The 17,419-nt window shown below is 37.6% G+C and overlaps 1 long non-coding RNA gene and 1 pseudogene across 1 annotated transcript; one reads left to right on the top strand and one right to left on the bottom strand.

Moving 5' to 3' along the window:
• The first annotated feature begins 390 nt into the window (after positions 1-390).
• LOC144457930 (uncharacterized) lies at positions 391-3,135 on the top strand. Its single transcript, XR_013487533.1, has 2 exons — positions 391-521; positions 2,063-3,135. It is a non-coding gene; the product is annotated as an uncharacterized LOC144457930 (long non-coding RNA).
• Positions 3,136-9,154: 6,019 nt separating this feature from the next.
• Positions 9,155-9,965, bottom strand: LOC110199355 (olfactory receptor 2G3-like; annotated as a pseudogene).
• Positions 9,966-17,419: the final 7,454 nt, after the last annotated feature.

Raw genomic sequence — 17,419 nt, 5'->3', positions numbered from 1 at the left:
TGGGAATATGAAAAATAACAAAAATTGTTACTGCTCTGTTCCTTGCAGTTTAATGCTTCAAATCACTGTAAAACTCCTAGGAAACCCCTTGGTGAGTTCTTTCTTGCTCCAACCCTACCCCAAGTGGTCAGGTGGCTTCTGGGCATCTCCTCCTGGCAGCAGCACCTTCCCATGCTTACTTCCTCCCAACACCCCAAAAAAGGGAGAATTCTTGAAAGGCACCTGGTAAAAGCTCAAGCTCAAATCCAGGCTGAAACACTGGGCACTGCTTTCTGCCCTTTGAAAAAAAAATGCCTCCCAGCTTGACAAATAACATTTGTTTGACCTCTGTGAATTCCTTTTTACTAAAGTCCTGATTCTTTTACCTCCAACTTCTGTCTTCAGCAGAACCTGGAGATATCAATATGCAGAGGAAACCAAATACCCCCTGTACAATAAGAGACTGAGGCAGGAGATGTTACATTCTTTTATCATAACTGCTATCTCCAGGACATTGCCAGGAAGTTTGGTGAGCAGGCCAGGTGAGTAGGAACTTCATTTCTAATGCAGGTGCTAACCCATGGATTACATAGTCACTAACTGAGGGAACTCTGTGCTCACTTACCGTGGTCCCCTAGAACTGTTTTCTCTCACTGATCTCTGGGGATAAGCCCCTTTTCTCATCCTTGGTGCCCGGGGATGGCATTTTTCTTAGAAGATGCTAAACCAGAGGCATAAAATCAGGAGCCGGAGAAGGAAATGGCAAACCACTCCAGTATCTTTGCCAAGAAAACTCTAAATGGGGTCACGAAGCGTCACAAATGACTGAAATAACTGAACAACAAAAACTCTTCCATGAGCCACAATTTCTAGCCTGGTCTTTCTGTCTTGGTGTGGATAAGTTCATAGTAGTAGTTTTATCTAGAAAGGTAGATATCTTAAATTTTCACTATTAATTCTGAGGAAAAAAGTAAGAAGAGAAAGAGGAGAAATTCAGGGGAAAGGAAGGAGAAGCAGAAAAATCTCAAGGTTCAGGAAATAGTTCTAGAAGACCAACTGCCCAAGAACTCTTCTTTGTTACCTATTTAAATATGTAAGGTGCCAAGATTCCTCACAGCAAAAAATATTATGGTATGAGAAAAAAAAATTTAAAGTTTGATAGCCAATGTTCCAAGCTAACATTAAGCTATTAACAACTACTCTTTGGGTTTGGCAATTTGTTAGTACCAAAGTCATCATCTAACCTACATCTCTTCATCTTGATCACAAGAAAAGAATTAGAGATTTCTCAAATGATTCAATAACATCAAGATAAACTGTCAGCCATATTTCACGGATCTACCAGTCTTATCCAATTGCTAGTCCTTTTTAAATCATACCTCAGTCTTCAAATGTTTATGACTTTTTAATTTTCTTAGTTTTGCTCTCTTTAGTCATAAAATATGTATGTACAAATTAAGGGAGATGTCCATCATGCCTTAGTTCTGAAATCTCTGGCAAGGTTCACAGTCTTTTTGGTGCCCTTGAAGTGATGTTTCTTTACATTCACATTTCTCCATTTTTAATAAATAGAAGCTCTTTCTCTGCCTCTTTATAATGCTGATCATTTCCCACACAAGTAAGACATCACTCCACATTATTAAAAAAGATCCGGTTCCCCAAATTTTTAACAAGATTATTGTCACTCCAAAACTGTCCCAATCCCATTTGAAAGCTGTCTTTAAACAGAAATATTAGCAATTCATACTGAAACCAAGCTTTTTTTTTCTATTTTCATTACATATCTAAATGTTCATCTATAACAGAAACATCTCACAGCCTTTGTCATCTCTTACTTTATACAAAACGTTTTTTCTATCCTTTTCATAATAAACTGCTCCTCAGGAAAAGGAACTCATAAAGGCAATGTACTTTGTAACAACATTCTACCCATAGACCTGGGACCCTCAGATACAGTATCTGTGTGGGAGAATAGGCATAAACTTACAAAGGTATAGCCAAGATGTCGATGAATAGGGAATACATAATTAGGTACAACTCATGACTCTGGAGTGTGCACCTTGATGTCCTTGTTCTCTTTCAGGTGGTCTTCACAACAATTCACTGATGAATTAAGCCACTTCTCTGCTGGCTACTATTCCCAAGTCTTCTAGTTGGCTGTTGAGGCAGTGTGAAGTTCCTTCAGCAAAACATATCCCTTGGCCTGGGAAATGCAGAATTTTTCCAGAAAGAATCCACACAATGGATGACAGTGTAGGAAAATATAAAGGTGAAACCTTTAGCTTTCAATCAGCTCTGCCAAACTGCAAAGCATTCCTTTCAATCAGCTCTTTCAAACATCAAAGACTTTCTTCAGTATGTTCTTCAAAGCAGGAGGTGGTAGTACATGCTTGGAGGGCTTACTGTGACTCAGTTCTGCATCAGTTCTTAGGTCCAGCTTTTAGGACTTTTCCAAGATTTACTCAGAGAACTGATCTCACCCTCAAAAGGCTTGTCTTGACCAATTCTATGACTGTAAAGTAGGGTTTTATGTGAAATGACTCAAGTTTATCTTATGATGAAAAATCAAAATCTACAGTTTTGTACATCAAACCACAAATAGGAGATAAGCAGTTGTTACTCTTCAAACACTTCTAGGTATCAGAGTTTCTTGTCAACCTAAAAGTCCCAATATTAGTGCATAAAATAAATGCTGGAAAAATGGACACTTCAGCCATCTTTAGTCCTCGTGTCTTTTCTCTGATAGGCTGCCTTTTCAGCGTCCTTCTCAGAAATGTCCCCAATTCATCTCCTTTCCCTCAGCAAAACTGTCCACAAATGAAAGGTGAACCACCTTATACATAAATTGGTACATGCAAAATAACCACAGAGTACAGTAGATGGGAAGTCACTTTGAAAAAGAAGGCACTAGCAAATCAAATAAACTTGGTTTGTCACCTAAGGGTGAGGAAAGTGATAGTTGATTTTAGGTCTTATCTCCTTGTGAGGAAGAGTTCCACATTGTGTGGGAAGCTGTGTAGAGATCAGGTTTCCTTCTAATAAAGGAAAGTAGGGGTTTTGCCTTTTGCTTGTCTTTATTGCCTTTGAGTTGGGAAAGGCCATTTCAAATACCAAGATATTTGTTAAATGTCTAATAAACAGCATTCTTTGATGAAATTTGTTAAAATGTTCTTTGTTCAGTAAGTCTGCATAATTCTGTATCTGGAAAGTTGTGACTTTTGCCTGTGCATGTGAGATTGTGAGATCTGTGCCATGATGACTGTTTTGAGACTCTTTATATAGGGCACGTGAGTGACTGGGCAAGCTTGTGCCTCTCCAAGATGCAAGAGAACTGTTCTGAAGGGGGAATATGGAGAAGGTGCTCAAAATACACCTCAGCTAATTTACTGAAAATGGCAAGTTTTTAAAATTGGAAGTGAGGAGGTTGCAGGGACCAACAAAGCCCAGGCTTTTATGAATAGTATGTTCTGCCTAATATAAATCCTGCCTTTATTTGGACTTTCTGATGCACTAAAACAATGGTACAGAAATACACGTTTTTATTGTACATTGAGTTTATTTTTAATAATATTTTATTTTCCCCTATTATATGCAAAAACAATTTTTAACATTTGGGGTTTTTTTCAAGTTTCCCATTCCAAATTCTATCCCTCCTTCCTCTCCCTTGCCCCAAGATAGTAAGCAAACTGATACAGGTTGTACATGTGCAATCCTATAAAAAAATTCCATATAAGTCATTTTGTGCAAGAATATTTGAGAAAGAAAGGGGAAAAAAGGAAGAATAAAAGGAAGAAAGAAGGAAAGAAGAAAGGAAAAGTGAAAAATAATATTCTTCAGTATGTATCTAGACAACATCATTTTTCTCTAAGGTAGATACCATTTTTCATTAAGAGTCCTTTGGGATTGTCTTCTATCATTGTATTGCTGAGAATAGCCTAATCATTCACAGTTCTTCATCATCCAATTCTGCTGTTACTATCTACAATATTCTTCTGGTTCTGCTCACTTCACTTTGCATCAGTTCATGTATGTCTTTCCAAGTTTTTCTAAAATCATCCTGTTTTTCATTTCTTATAGGACAATAATATTCTATTACAACCACATACCACAGCTTGTTCAGCCATTCCCCAACTGATGGGCATCCTCCAATTTCCAATTCTTAGCTACTACAAAAAAAAAAAAGCTGCTATTTTTTTTTTTTACAAATAGAACCTCCACTGCCCTTTTTTTATCTTTTTGGGATACAGACCTAGTGGTGTTGCTGGATAAAAGGATATGTTTTTATAGCCCTTTGGGTATAGTTGCAAATTGTTCTCCAGAATGGTTGGATCGGTTTACAACTCCACCAACAGTGGATTAGTGTCCCAGTTTTCCCACATCTTCTCCAACATTTATCATTTTCCATTTTTTGTCCTATTAGCCAATCTGATAGGTGTAAGGTGGTACCTCAGAGTTGTTTTAATTTGCATTTCTCTAATCAATAGTGATTTAAATCATTTTTCATATGACTAAAGATAGCTTTAATTTCTTCATCTGAAAACTGCCTGTTCATATCCTTTGACCATTTATCAACTGAGGAATGACTTGTATTCTTATAAATTTGACTCAGTTCTCTATATATTTAAGAAATGAGGACTTTATCAGAGAAAGTTGTTGCAAAACTTTTCCCCAGCTTTTTCTTTTCCTTCTCATTTTGGTTGCACTGGTTTTGATTGTGCAAAAATGAGAAATAAATTTCTGATTGGCTATTAAGCCAGAGCTGAGTGTGCATTCAAAAGGCACTAACTGTGTCTGTCTTTCTTTCTTTTCTTGGCTAGGATCTGAAAGAAGACTTGCTGTAAGATTGTGGGTGGGGGGAAAGGTCTTGGACTCTTCTCCATTAAGGCCAACATGTGGCCATTGAATATATGGCACTTCTATTCTTTGGTTCTTTACTGCTTTTAGATAAAGAAGTATTGGAGATGGCTATAACTCTGTGAGCTTTAAAAAGTCAGATGACATGATACTATAGGTCTACAAACCAGAACCCATGCCAGATTTGGCTGGCAGCCCAGCCAAATGAGGTAACAGTACATCCCCAAGAGAGCCAGATCAATGGAAGCTGAGGATGTGATTTGTCCAGCCACTATGCCATCGTAGGAAGTGAATTTGTTGGGGCAACTTTGTATCAGCTGCTTTGAATTTGAGCCCACTCTTCCCAGGGAATGAGGCAATAGAAGAGATAATATGTTCCTGGTTTGGAGGAATTATTTATACTCCTGTTTAAGCTATATCTTCTGAGAAAATGTCCCTTTAAAAAGTTAATTTATTTTATTTAGCTAACTCTTACTGGGGTGCTAACCATTAAATCATTCAATGATACAAAAGAGATACTATCTGTAACTTGTGTTTAACATTAGGGAGATCACACCAAAATGGCAGTTTGAGCCAATGGCATTAAAAAAAAAAAAGATGCTGCAAATCCCTTAAAGATCCCACTAGAACCTTGAGAGGGAGATGTAGCCATGAGCTTCGCTGCGGGGACATGATTCATCAGTGAGAATAGAAGATGAAATAAGGGTCCCTAATATTTACAAAGGTCACAGAGAAACTGGAAAAGGGTGAGTTCCAGATGAAAGATAACAATTTCTGTTTTGGTAATCACCTGCATTGATATGAAAACTGAACTCATAAGAGTTCATAAGATCATCCAGGAATATATTATAGAAATAAAACAGAAGACATGTAGGAGGAGAATCAGGGGAGAACACTGTCATTGAAAGCTAGAGAGGAGAGTAGTCAGAAGAGAGTGATCACCAGGATAAAAGGCTGCAGAGAAAACAAACAGGATGAAGATTCAGGAAAGGCCATTAGATTATCATTGGTAAATGTGGAGAGAGCAATTTCAGTTGAATGACAAGGCTGGAAACAAGATTACAGGAGATTTAGAAGAAAGTGAGAGGAAAGGTGGAGGTACCAATTATATATAGATGACTTTCTCAAAGAGTTGAACAACAGAGGATAAATATGAGATTAGTAAGTGATTTTTAAAGATTGAGGAGATGTATGTTTGTAAGCAGCAAGGAAATAGCTGGTAAATAGGGAAACAAATTGAAGATTAGTGAGAAAGAGGTTGATAGATAAGGTAATCTTCTGGAGAAGATGTGATAGAATGGTATCAAGGTGCACATATAGGGGTTTACTTTGGTAAGATGGGTACAACTCTGTGAGATTTAAAAAGTCAGAATGGCAGGGGCAGCTAGGTGGTGCAGTGGATAGAGCACTGGACCTGAAGTCAGGAGGACCTGAGTTCAAATCCGGCCTCAGACCAAACACTTGACACTTAGCTGTGTGACCCTGGGTAAGTCACTTAACCCCAAGTGCCTAAAAAAAAAAGTCAGAATGGTAAGGCACTATAGGTCTACAAACCTATCTTTTTGTGAAGGAGGAGATACTAGGGGAAGAAGTATGAGTGATGTGTGATGAAGAGGAGACAAGAGGCAACTCTCAACAAATGGCTTGAGTGTTTTCACTGAAGCATGAGACAAGATCCTCATTTAAGAGGGCAGAAGAGGAGTATTGTGGGAAATGTGAGGAGAGATGAAAGTGTTTGAAATAGCCTCTGTAGTGATGGAAATAGTGAATTGGGTGGTGTAGTATAAAATAACTGCCATACTGTAGTGAGGGACCAGTTGAGATTATGTAGTCATCATGATTTCATTATTTTCTCTAGGTTCATTCAGTATCATGTGAAAAGAAGCAAAATTAACAGATGATGGGAAGAATCCAAGTTTGGTACTAGGTGAAGGATGATATTTGAAGAATACAAAAAATGTCAGTGAAATATGTTCTGGTTTTAATGAGGTTACACAAATTAATAGAAGGCAGAGGTAACACAATCAAATTAGTTATAAACACAAAGCAATGTATATATGCAGTTAAAAATCAGGGCAAAGGGGGTCTTCCAGAATATCTTTAGTGGTTATTTCATCCTGAATACTAGATAGATAGATAGATAGATAGATAGATAGATAGATAGATAGAAGATAGAAAAATAGATAGATATTAAATACTGAAGATACAGAGTAATGGATTAATAAATTAAGCAAATCTGTGTGTGATTAATCAGAAAATTTCTTGGTGGAATTGAGTTTTGATCAGGATTTTGAAGAAAGTGAATTGTAAGAGGATTCTGGGAAGATGGCAGAATAAGGCAGAAAATTACCTGGCTCTCCCAAATTTCTCCATAAACAAATTAAAATCATGCCTCAAGGTGAACTTTGAGCAGCAGAGAGAACGAAAAGTCAGGGTAAAACTGTTGTCTGCCTAAGACAACTTGGGAGGACCTTAGGAAAGACCAGACCTCCTGGGGTGATGGTCTGGCCTGATTGAAGTGTAGATAGTGCCAATAAACAAAAAATAAGCCCTGGAGCCAGCTGTGTCTGCAGCCTCAGCTTCAGGAACATTTTCATCATGGACACTTTGGGGGTCAAATGACTGACTAGGGGAAGATTGAAGAGCTGTCCACTGTTCCTGATGGCAGGCCCTGATGCCGTGGCTTAAGGGCAGAGAGGGATACCTGAGATCAGGCCCCCAGATAGAGCTCAGAAAACAACAGCACAAAAAAAACCTGAACATTACCCCCCATACCTCAGGACTAGAGCCAAACTATAACACAAAGTTCACATACATTAACAGAAATAACGTAACAGAAATAAACCACTAAAACAATTGAGCAAACAAAAGAGAAAGGACCTAACTATAATTTGTTACTATGGTAATAGAGAAGATCTGGGTTCATATTCAAAAGATAATGAAGTTAGAACAGCTACTTCTGCATAGTAGTAAATGATTATAATAACCTTGTAAATACAAAGATTTACATTTTGGGAATTAGAATTTATTACTTGGTAAAAATGTTGAGAAAACTGGAAAGCAGTCTAATAAAAATGGGGCAACAACCAATATCTTATACCATTTACTAAGATAAAGTCAAAATGGATATGTGACCTAGATGTAAATTAAATATATTAATTGTCAAACTTAGAGATAGGAGCAGAATTTATGAATAAATAAGAGATAGAAGGCATTATGAGGTATAAAATGGATAATTTTGATTACATTAAATTAAAAAGGTTTGGACAAATAAAACCAAAGTAACCAAGATTAGAAGGAAAGTAGAAAATTGGACAGGAGGGAATTTATAGAGAGTTTCTTAGATAAAGGTATACCCTTTGACTCAGCAATACTACTTTTAGTTCTGCTTCTCAAGGTGGTCAGGGGAAAAGGAAAGAACTTATATATTCCAAAATAGGTATAGCAACTCTCTTTGTGGTGGCTAAGAACTGAAAGGGGATGCCCATCAACTGGGGAATGGCTAAACAAGTTGTGCTATATGATTGTGATGGCATGCTACTGTGCTATAAGAAATGATGAGCAGTCTGATTTTAGAAAAACATGGAAAGACTGGCAAGAAATAATGAAGAATGAAATGAGCAGAAGCAAAAGAATGTTGTGTACAGTAATAACAGTATTATTCAAAGAACAATTGTAAATGACTAAGTTATTTTGAGTATTATAAATATTTAAGTCAAATACAAAGGACCTATGAAGGAAGATGCTATCTGCCTCTAGAGAAAGAATTAATAAATAGAAGAACACATTGTATGGTTTTACACACACACACACACACACACACACCCCTCTGCGTCTAATAGTGGTCTTCTCTAGTGGGGGATGATAAGGGAGGAAGAAAAAAAAGTACAGCAGAGAATAAAAGAAAATTCAGAAGAAAGCACAGAAAAACAGGATAGCTTGGAAAACAATATGTAGTATTTATTGCATAGTTTTTCAAAAAAGTTAATAGTGTGAAATGGAGATTCATGATTTCTTATTGAATCCTCTCTTTGTGTTGCACTGTGTGAATTAGTTTTTTGTGTCTTTTTTGTATTTAAGTTCAGAATGAATAAAAAAAAAATTTTAAAAGAAAGTGAAGTGCATGGATTAGCAAGGGAAATAAGCAAAGCCTTTTGGTCTCCTGGGATAACAGCTTTAAGCACATCACAGATTCACCAAAAAAAAAAAAAACACCACACCTTTCTCTTCTTATCTTTGCCTGATGATCAGGAAGCCTTTCCTCAGAAGTCTCCTCAGTGCTCCCTTTACTTCCTTGTTCCTCAAAGTATAGGTGAAGGGATTAGCCATAGGGGTGATGACGCAGAAAAGGAGAGTCAGGAACTTGGACAAATCTTGGGAACTACTTTTCTGAAGGCTGCATATAGATGTAGATTCCAGGACCATAAAAACGAAACACCACTAATAAGTGTGAGGAGCAGGTATTGAAGGTCTTGTGCCTTCAATCAGCAGAGGGGATTTGAAGCACAGCTTGAATAATGTAGCAGTAAGAAATGAAAATCGTGGAAAGAAGACCCAAAACCAAGAAGGTAGCACCCACTGCCAAGGTGATCTCATTCACTGTGGTGTTCACACAGGCTATTTTAAGAGGCTAGGCAATTCACAGAAGAAGTGGTCCAGTGCTCTGTGATCACACAGGGGAAGCTGGATTGTGAGTGTGGACTACAGCAATGAGTTGGCCAAACCTATAAGCTAGGCAGTGCTGGACAACTGTAGGTAGAGCTGGTAATTCATGATAACAGAGTATCTCAGAGGTTCACAGACAGCCACATAGCAATCCAAAGCCATCATGCTTAGAAGGACGCACTCAGTGCAACCTAACCACTGAAACACATAGACTTGGGCTACACAGCCCACATAAGTGATTGTTTTAGTTGGACACCCTAAATTGACCAGCATCTGGGCTACGGTGGTGGTGGTGAAGCAGACATCCAGAAAGGAGAGATTAATGAGGAAAAAATACATTGGGATGTGAAGTTGAGTATCAAGTTGAGACACCAGGATGATGGCAATGTTCCCTACTAGAGTAAAGATGAGGTGAGAAGGATGAGGAAGAGGGGTAGATCCAGCCATGGGTAATTAAAGAAACCCATTAGGATGAAATTATCCAGAAAGCTTCCATTTATGCATTGCATATCACTTTGCTGTGAGTCACCTGCTGGGAGAAAGCCTTCGGCAGGAGAATTGCTGAAATCAGTGGAAAAAATGTGGGGATTAAAGCTTCAGGTATCTGCTTCCCTAAGGGTGGTAGCTAGTACAAACATACTGCTCTTCATAGGAAGCAGTAAGAAATCACAATTTACTAGAAGTTCTTTCCCTGAAACAATTAAACTTTTAAAGAAAATATAAATCTTAATGAAAAGTAACTGAAATGATAGTTTAAAGTATTGAAAATGGAGTTTGAAGAGAAACAGTCAATTGTTTCACTAGTACTGCCTAGGGAGATGGTAACCAGAACAACTGATAAAGACATCTGGTCAACTTGGGAAGGTGCTTTCTTTATTTTATCATATTCTCATTTAGCAAATTACTGAAAGATTCCATGAGCAGTTTTCTCTCCTGGTAAGAGAATACACTAGTTTCCTATTACTGTAGGAATCCCTATTCCTATTTTCTTGACGTGTATAATTCCAGTTGTAAATTTTAAAGCTCCACTACAATTATCCTTTGATGTCTCATGGAGTGGAAATAACTCTGGATTCTTCAAGGCTATGCTATCTTATGTAACTTTTAATAAGTACCTATAGAGGACAATAGTTTTATTATTGAATTGTGGATGTTTGCTCTTTCTCCTGAATCCTATCTTTAGCAACACCAGGTTTTTATATTTTTTTCCTTTATATATGCACATTGTGTTTTGTAGTTAGTCCTTATTTGTATCTTTTTTGTGTAGCATCTGCCTCTGGGTTATTCATTTAACTTTCACACATGCTGAAAGTTGAAGTGCTTTTATATGCATTATCTTCTTTGATCCTTACAACAATTCTGAACTAGATTGGAGATAGATATTATTCTGCTCATGTGAAGAAGAAGAAGAAGAAGAAGAAGAAGAAGAAGAAGAAGAAGAAGAAGAAGAAGAAGAAGAAGAAGAAGAAAGAAAGAAAGAAAGAAAGAAAGAAAGAAAGAAAGAAAGAAAGAAAGAAAGAAAGAAAGAAAGAAAGAAAGAAAGAAAGAAAGAAAGAAAGAAAGAAAGAAACTGAAGTTCAGGGAGGTAAAGTGGATATTCCAGGTCACTTAACTAGTAAGTGGTGGAGCAGGGTCTGTAGCCAGGTCTTCTGACAAAAAGTCTAGCACTCTGCTTTGTTGTCTTTATTCAAATTAGCATGCAAAAACACTAAAGACACGCATATTATTTGCAAACAGTGGTTCTGCAAATGCCTTTTAAATTATATTTGTCTAACCATCTGGATTATACATGGCCTCAGATTGAGGAAGAACAGGGCTCATGTCCCACCTCTGACACAAACTGTATTATCCTGGGAACATCATTTAAACTTTCATCTCTCTAGGGCAATTGCTAATTTGTATTAGTAGAAGGAGCTTCTTCACAGGAATTCTGGCAAAATCAAAGGTCTGGATTTAAAAAAAAATCTTCTGTTATTACTGTTGCAAATATTATCCCATAGAGTATCCTCAGAGTAGCCATTCCTGGTTTCAGGTGACCATGTGGAAACTTTAAGTCCTCTTATTAGATGCAGAGCCATTACAGCCCATGAGTCAGTGAATGTACAAAATAGGAGAGTGATAGTGCAGAGCTGAGGTGAAATATAAAATACCTAATCAGTAATTCCCAGACTGCTTCATGTTTTGATGAAGTTTAAGTGTCTTATTCCCAGCAGAATGTACCACTAGTTAAAATTTGAGTTGCTGAGTACTGTTCAATTAATACACACTTCTGATTCTATGTTTAGCATGGTTTGTGTATATAGGAATAAATTACCTATACCAAAAACTATTTTTATTTTGTACCCCCTTTTTACTCTTCACTTCTGGGGGAGTCCTTAAATATGAACCAATAAGTAAAGGCATTCCCAGGATCCCCAGAGTAGGAGGAACTTAAAGGGATAACGAATGTGAGAATAGGAAACTGAACACCTCTCATTAGAAGTAGGCTCCCTAGGATTGAATACAATCCAAAATGCCTATCTAGGTATAGAACAGGAAATGATTACAATACCCAACCTCATGCAGTTACCAGCATGAGAAGTGGTTAGATAATGATTATCATATCATCAGCAAAGAGGATAAAATTTTGAGAATGCAGAAATTCTGTGAAGAGCAGAACTTATTGTGTAGGAAAATAAGGACCAATTAATAAGTGAGAGACTGGTTCATCTCAATGGCTTTTATGCTCACAGAGGGAGTAATGCAGGGTGGAATTAATTCCTTAAAACAGACTAGGAAAATGTACAGTGTTAGATCCCTAGGCAGTGTCTCTGTCATTTCTTTCTTCTCTATCCGATGGATATGTGCCTCATATTTGTTACTCCATGAGTACACTGCTTTCTGTGTAAATGCTGCTTAAGAAAGGAAAATGTGGGATAGAGTATCCTCAAGTCATTCTTAGGAATAGGAAAACAAATGGATTATCTTACACCAAAAAGCTAAGTAGAAAATTTTGGGGTACATTTCATTCCGCAAACTTGCCATTTCTAGTGTTCTATATGTTTATCTCTGAACTCTGTGAGGAGAAAAAAAAAGGAGGTCCACTATATTCCAGAAAATACTGAATCTGTGCCCTAACTTCAAATTCATTACCTTGCCTTAACTCAATTTCCCCCTGAAATTCAATACTATACCAATCCCCATGACTTAGTGACAGCCTCTGAGCTAAACACATGTCTTCAAAGTCATTCCATCATCTAAAACTCTACTTTTCTGTTTCAACTCCCTGATTCACCAGAACTCAACCCCTTTTTAAAAATTTGCCTGTAGGAAAGTATTGAATAAAATGGTCAGAATAAAATTCACAAGTCAAAGTAAATATACATGATAAAAGAAGGTATGTGGACAAGAAAGGTAGAAGGCAATGACCTTGCCTTCTTTAGCTAATTTTCATTCTTCCCCACCTTCAAATGTATGTCAAAGAAGCTTTGGGGTTCAAAGTGAAATTTGTGGGCTCAATTCTACACAATTTTTGTTAGATATTTTTAAATTTGCTTATTGACTAGAGACTCCAAAACAGATATTTGAGAACACTGGCTCCCATTCAGGAATAGAATAGGGTATATTAAAAGGCATTTCCTAACCTCAAGTCAGATAGTAGTGTGGGACCAAGGTCTTCAAATAAATCCCCAATACACTGAGTAAAAAGAGAATAAATCTGTTCTCACTCTGGAGGCATTCTTCTGTCCTTTGTTGGCTCTTCCTGGCTACATTCAGTGGATTATAGTTAGGTACTAGAAAAGATGTAAGCCGGCTTTTGTCCACAGACCCTTTCTAGGGAAAACACTTCATTAGCTGGGGTCAGCTTAGTAGATGTTCTTTAGAAGAAAATGCTCAATATATGCTATTAGACAGCTTGTGGAGACCACAAGACCATTCAGAATGCTCAAAAGAGACAATGTGATGCCTAACAGAGATTAAAAATGGACCCTCCAGAAGAGAGCAGTGAGACAATATCACTAGCAATCATAGCTAGCAGGATGAAGCATGAGTTACCCCAGCCTCAATAGCATCCTGGCTTCATGGACTTTATGTATGTGTGTCCTCCATATATTTGTTGTGGCCATATCGTTTCTTGGATAGCATCTTTTCATGTGAGTGGCTTAGCCACATGGCCCTAAATGCATCGTTAGTATGTGTTCCTGGTTCAGAATTAGTTTCTATGTGTGTGCCTTTCCCTGAGGTTGTATGATAACCTACAGGATCATGCATACCATATGTGTACCCCATACATGCATGAGGAATTTTTTTTTATTACTTTAGCTGCTATGCTGTTTGATTTAATTTTCATTCATTAATTTTAACTAAATTTCATTTATTAATTCACATTCATAATGTGTTCTATGCCTGGCTGTAAAAGTAATTACATCAGAATTAACTTGTGAACTATTGTTTTGAGTAGATGATGATTCACAGAATGCCTTAGTCCTAGGAAAGCTTTTGGAAGGTACATTTGTAAATGTATGCCCCCCTCCATCTACTTCACTTTCTACCTCCAAATTCCCACTAATGTCACTTCCCTGCTTGCACATACACACTTTCAAAATCCAGTCCATTCTAGATGCACAGGAGTAAACTTAAAAAGGAGACACAAAACTATGATTCCCCAGGAAGATAATGGAGTCTGCCTCATGCTGGGATCATGGCTTTTAGCTGACTGAAAAGTCTTCCTATTTCAGGAAAAGTGAAAAGAATGAGGATCCTTACTTCTGAACTAGTTTTCTAGCACTTGTGATGTATTTACTACTCCCCACTGGCAGAATGACTCTAAAGTCAGCCAAATGAAATTACTTGTGACAAAGTGATTAGAAAATTGTATGTTTTGCCATGGGTTTCTATTTTTATAATACATTATCCTCTGCAACCCAAAAGGAAGCACAGATCCTTCACAAAGGAAAGAGTTGAATTTGGTAGATAATTGATAGATAATAGAAAATTGACATAACATTGTCCTCTAAAAACTCAGAACATCACAATTATATGACTTTGGTGTGACTACTTGAAATAAATGTTTGCCTGACAGGTACTGATCAAAATTTTACTTCAAAAAAGCAATGTTTTTTGACTGATACACATCATCTCATATCCCTCATGGTTAATAAGCATATTTGATATGGATGTCTGATGAGTTTTTCTCTGAAAGTGGCTCTGCCAAATAACCTTTGTCGCCCGTGACTAAGTGTTGCATCAAATGGAGGAGTGTGCAATGAAGAAACGTGGGCCAGGTGGGTCAGTGAAAGACTGAGCCATATTCTGAGGGTCCAGTTTAAATACTGAAAGCTAACAATCACCCCCCCAGGCATTCGTGACTAATCCCAGCCATAAGGTGTTACTTTAATTATACACACCTGCTTGCTATTAAGGTTCAAGGATCAGTAAGAGTATTCTAACACCTCCCAGGCAGGAGATATTGGTGAGCCAAATATTCTGAATAATTAAGCCCTTATGGGTAAGAAAAGGAAAGAGTCAAGCTCTAACCTAAATTCCTTATCACATATTAGACTTGTCAGCTCTGGCCCTCAACAACCTAGACCTTATGGGCACCACACTCTCAAGATTGGGGCCAATTAGTTCAACTGAGCCTTGATCTGAAACTACACAACCATTTTTTAAAGATCTTTAATAGATGGCTAGAAATACCCTGGGCATTGTAGATTTTACACCATTCAAATCCAACTCAGTACCTGTCAGGTAAACATTTACTCAGATCTACCCTCTAATAGGTGGACTCCCACACAGATCAACTAAGCTGTTGAGACTTTTTTGAAGATTGAGAGTGGCAAAGACCATCATCTCTGAGAACTCTACCTATCAGTTGGCCTTCATGGGGGTTTCATCTGGCCCAGTTGGCTACCGTGCCTCACCCACTGATTTCAGAAGCTTCCACTTCTAGGTCTCTCAGCAAGAAAATGAAAGGCTAATAAAGATGAATCTGAAGTGGGAAGGACAGAGCTAGGAGGACATACCTCTATTCATCTCACTTTAGAAGAGGCAGCTTCCTGCAGCCACATGGAGCATTAAAGAGCAGAAGTAGATGGAGATATTGAGATAAGATTCAGCAAGTCCTGTCAGAAGAAAAAATGAGAATTGTTCCCTCAGGAAAGACCTGTTGTAGGCTGGAAATAAATCTTTGGACTTTAGCTACCTTGAAGTCACTTGTCTAATATATCAAGCAGAAAAGTGAGAAGTATTTCTCCCCAGGAAGTCCAGGATTTTGGGGGACACTGATAAATTTCTCTTTATGGAGCTTCTAGGACTGGGCTCACTCAAGGATAATTAGCATTCTTCCTCTAGAGCCTTCAGAAGATTCCTCAGGGGTGAACAAGGGGGAGAATATCCTTGAAGAAGCAGCATCTACTTGTTTACTTATTGCTTCATATTACATCAGTTCTTTTAAGCCTTTCCACACAGGAAGGAAGAGCACAGAAGGTATTTACCATTTTATAGAGATGTTCTAATCCTGGGGTGGGGAACCTATGGCATCAAGGCCACATGTGGCCCTCTAGATCCTCAAGGGTGGCCTTCTGATAGAATCCAAATCTCACAGAACAGATGTGAAGTTTGGATTCCATCAAAGGGCCACACTTGAGGACCTAGAGAGCCACATGTGGCCTCCAGGCTGCAGGTGCCCCACCTTTGGTAATCACAATTTTCATTTCCAATCATGGATATGGCTTTGTAAACAACCTCATTTTTGTGTTGGGCATTGACATTTCTACATTCTGGATGAATTGATTTATTTACTTGTTGCTGTATAAATACCCTTAATCTTCTGTATGTTTACACATTTGCTAGTCTCAAGTACATTTTGAAGTCCTTGGCAGAACAAGATCCATACTCCTTCACTCACTTGACTAAAGCACTATCAGACAAGCAGTTTTAGAAAGTATATTAAACTTGCAGTCAAAAACTTCCAATGGAGTTCTGACCCCACTATTTCACTTAATCTCTCAAAGTTTCAGTACATTATTTGTAAACACTTCAGCAGTTTTAGGTTCTGTAATTTTGTTAGTGTGTGTATTTGCCCTACCAAAAAGTTTACAATCCATCCTTGACATATGGGGCCATATTTATGAGCTAGTGTCACTGAAAAAAAATCATTAACTTGTAGTCATCCTTGTAGTAATGAGTTTCTTTGAACTTACGCTAGTCCTCTGACAACTGATGATTGAATTAAAATCAATACATATTTAAAGCATGTGGTCTATTGATCAGCTCTGTAAGTCCATGTTCAGTTACAGGCATCACTGGATCATGAGTCAGATCATTTGGTTTTGAGTTCTGGTTCTCCATTTACTCATTGGGTGACCTTGAGCAAATCACTTCTCATCACTCCTCAGTCTCAGTTTCTTTAGATATGAAATAAAGAGGGTGGATAAATAATATCTCAGATCACTTCCAGCTCTAAATTCTATGTTCCTACTCTCTTCATTTCTCCTTCATATTAATGTATGATTTATTCAGGAGGTATAGCTCACAGGTTCTCCTCAAAAAGACAAAGAAAAGAGCTAGTTGGTTTTATCATTTATCCAAAATAATCAAGAAACATCATGGCAGAGAGTTCTTGGCCTTCCCAAAATGCAGTATTAGCAATAATCCCTTGTAAGAGGACCATCATGTAAATCATTGATCAATATCTGTTGTGGAATATCTTCAATATCTACTGTAGAGAGTAGATAGGTACACAAATTCTATGAAGAATTTGGTATGACTTCAAAATTAAATCAACATATATTTTTATATTCAGAGACTGCAAAACAAGGACAAACATAAGGAACAACAGGTTAAAATATGTTAGCAAACAGTTGGGTATTTGAAAGAAGAGGCTTATAGATTGTGGAGAAGCTAAACCTCTCTATATAATAACTCTCCTTGAGGAGAG

Source organism: Phascolarctos cinereus, unplaced genomic scaffold, assembly GCF_003287225.1.
Source record: "Phascolarctos cinereus isolate Bilbo 61053 unplaced genomic scaffold, phaCin_HiC Scaffold_5;HRSCAF=322, whole genome shotgun sequence".
In the NCBI taxonomy this organism is placed as follows: Eukaryota; Metazoa; Chordata; class Mammalia; order Diprotodontia; family Phascolarctidae; genus Phascolarctos; species Phascolarctos cinereus.
This window is presented reverse-complemented; position numbering and strand designations above follow the sequence as displayed.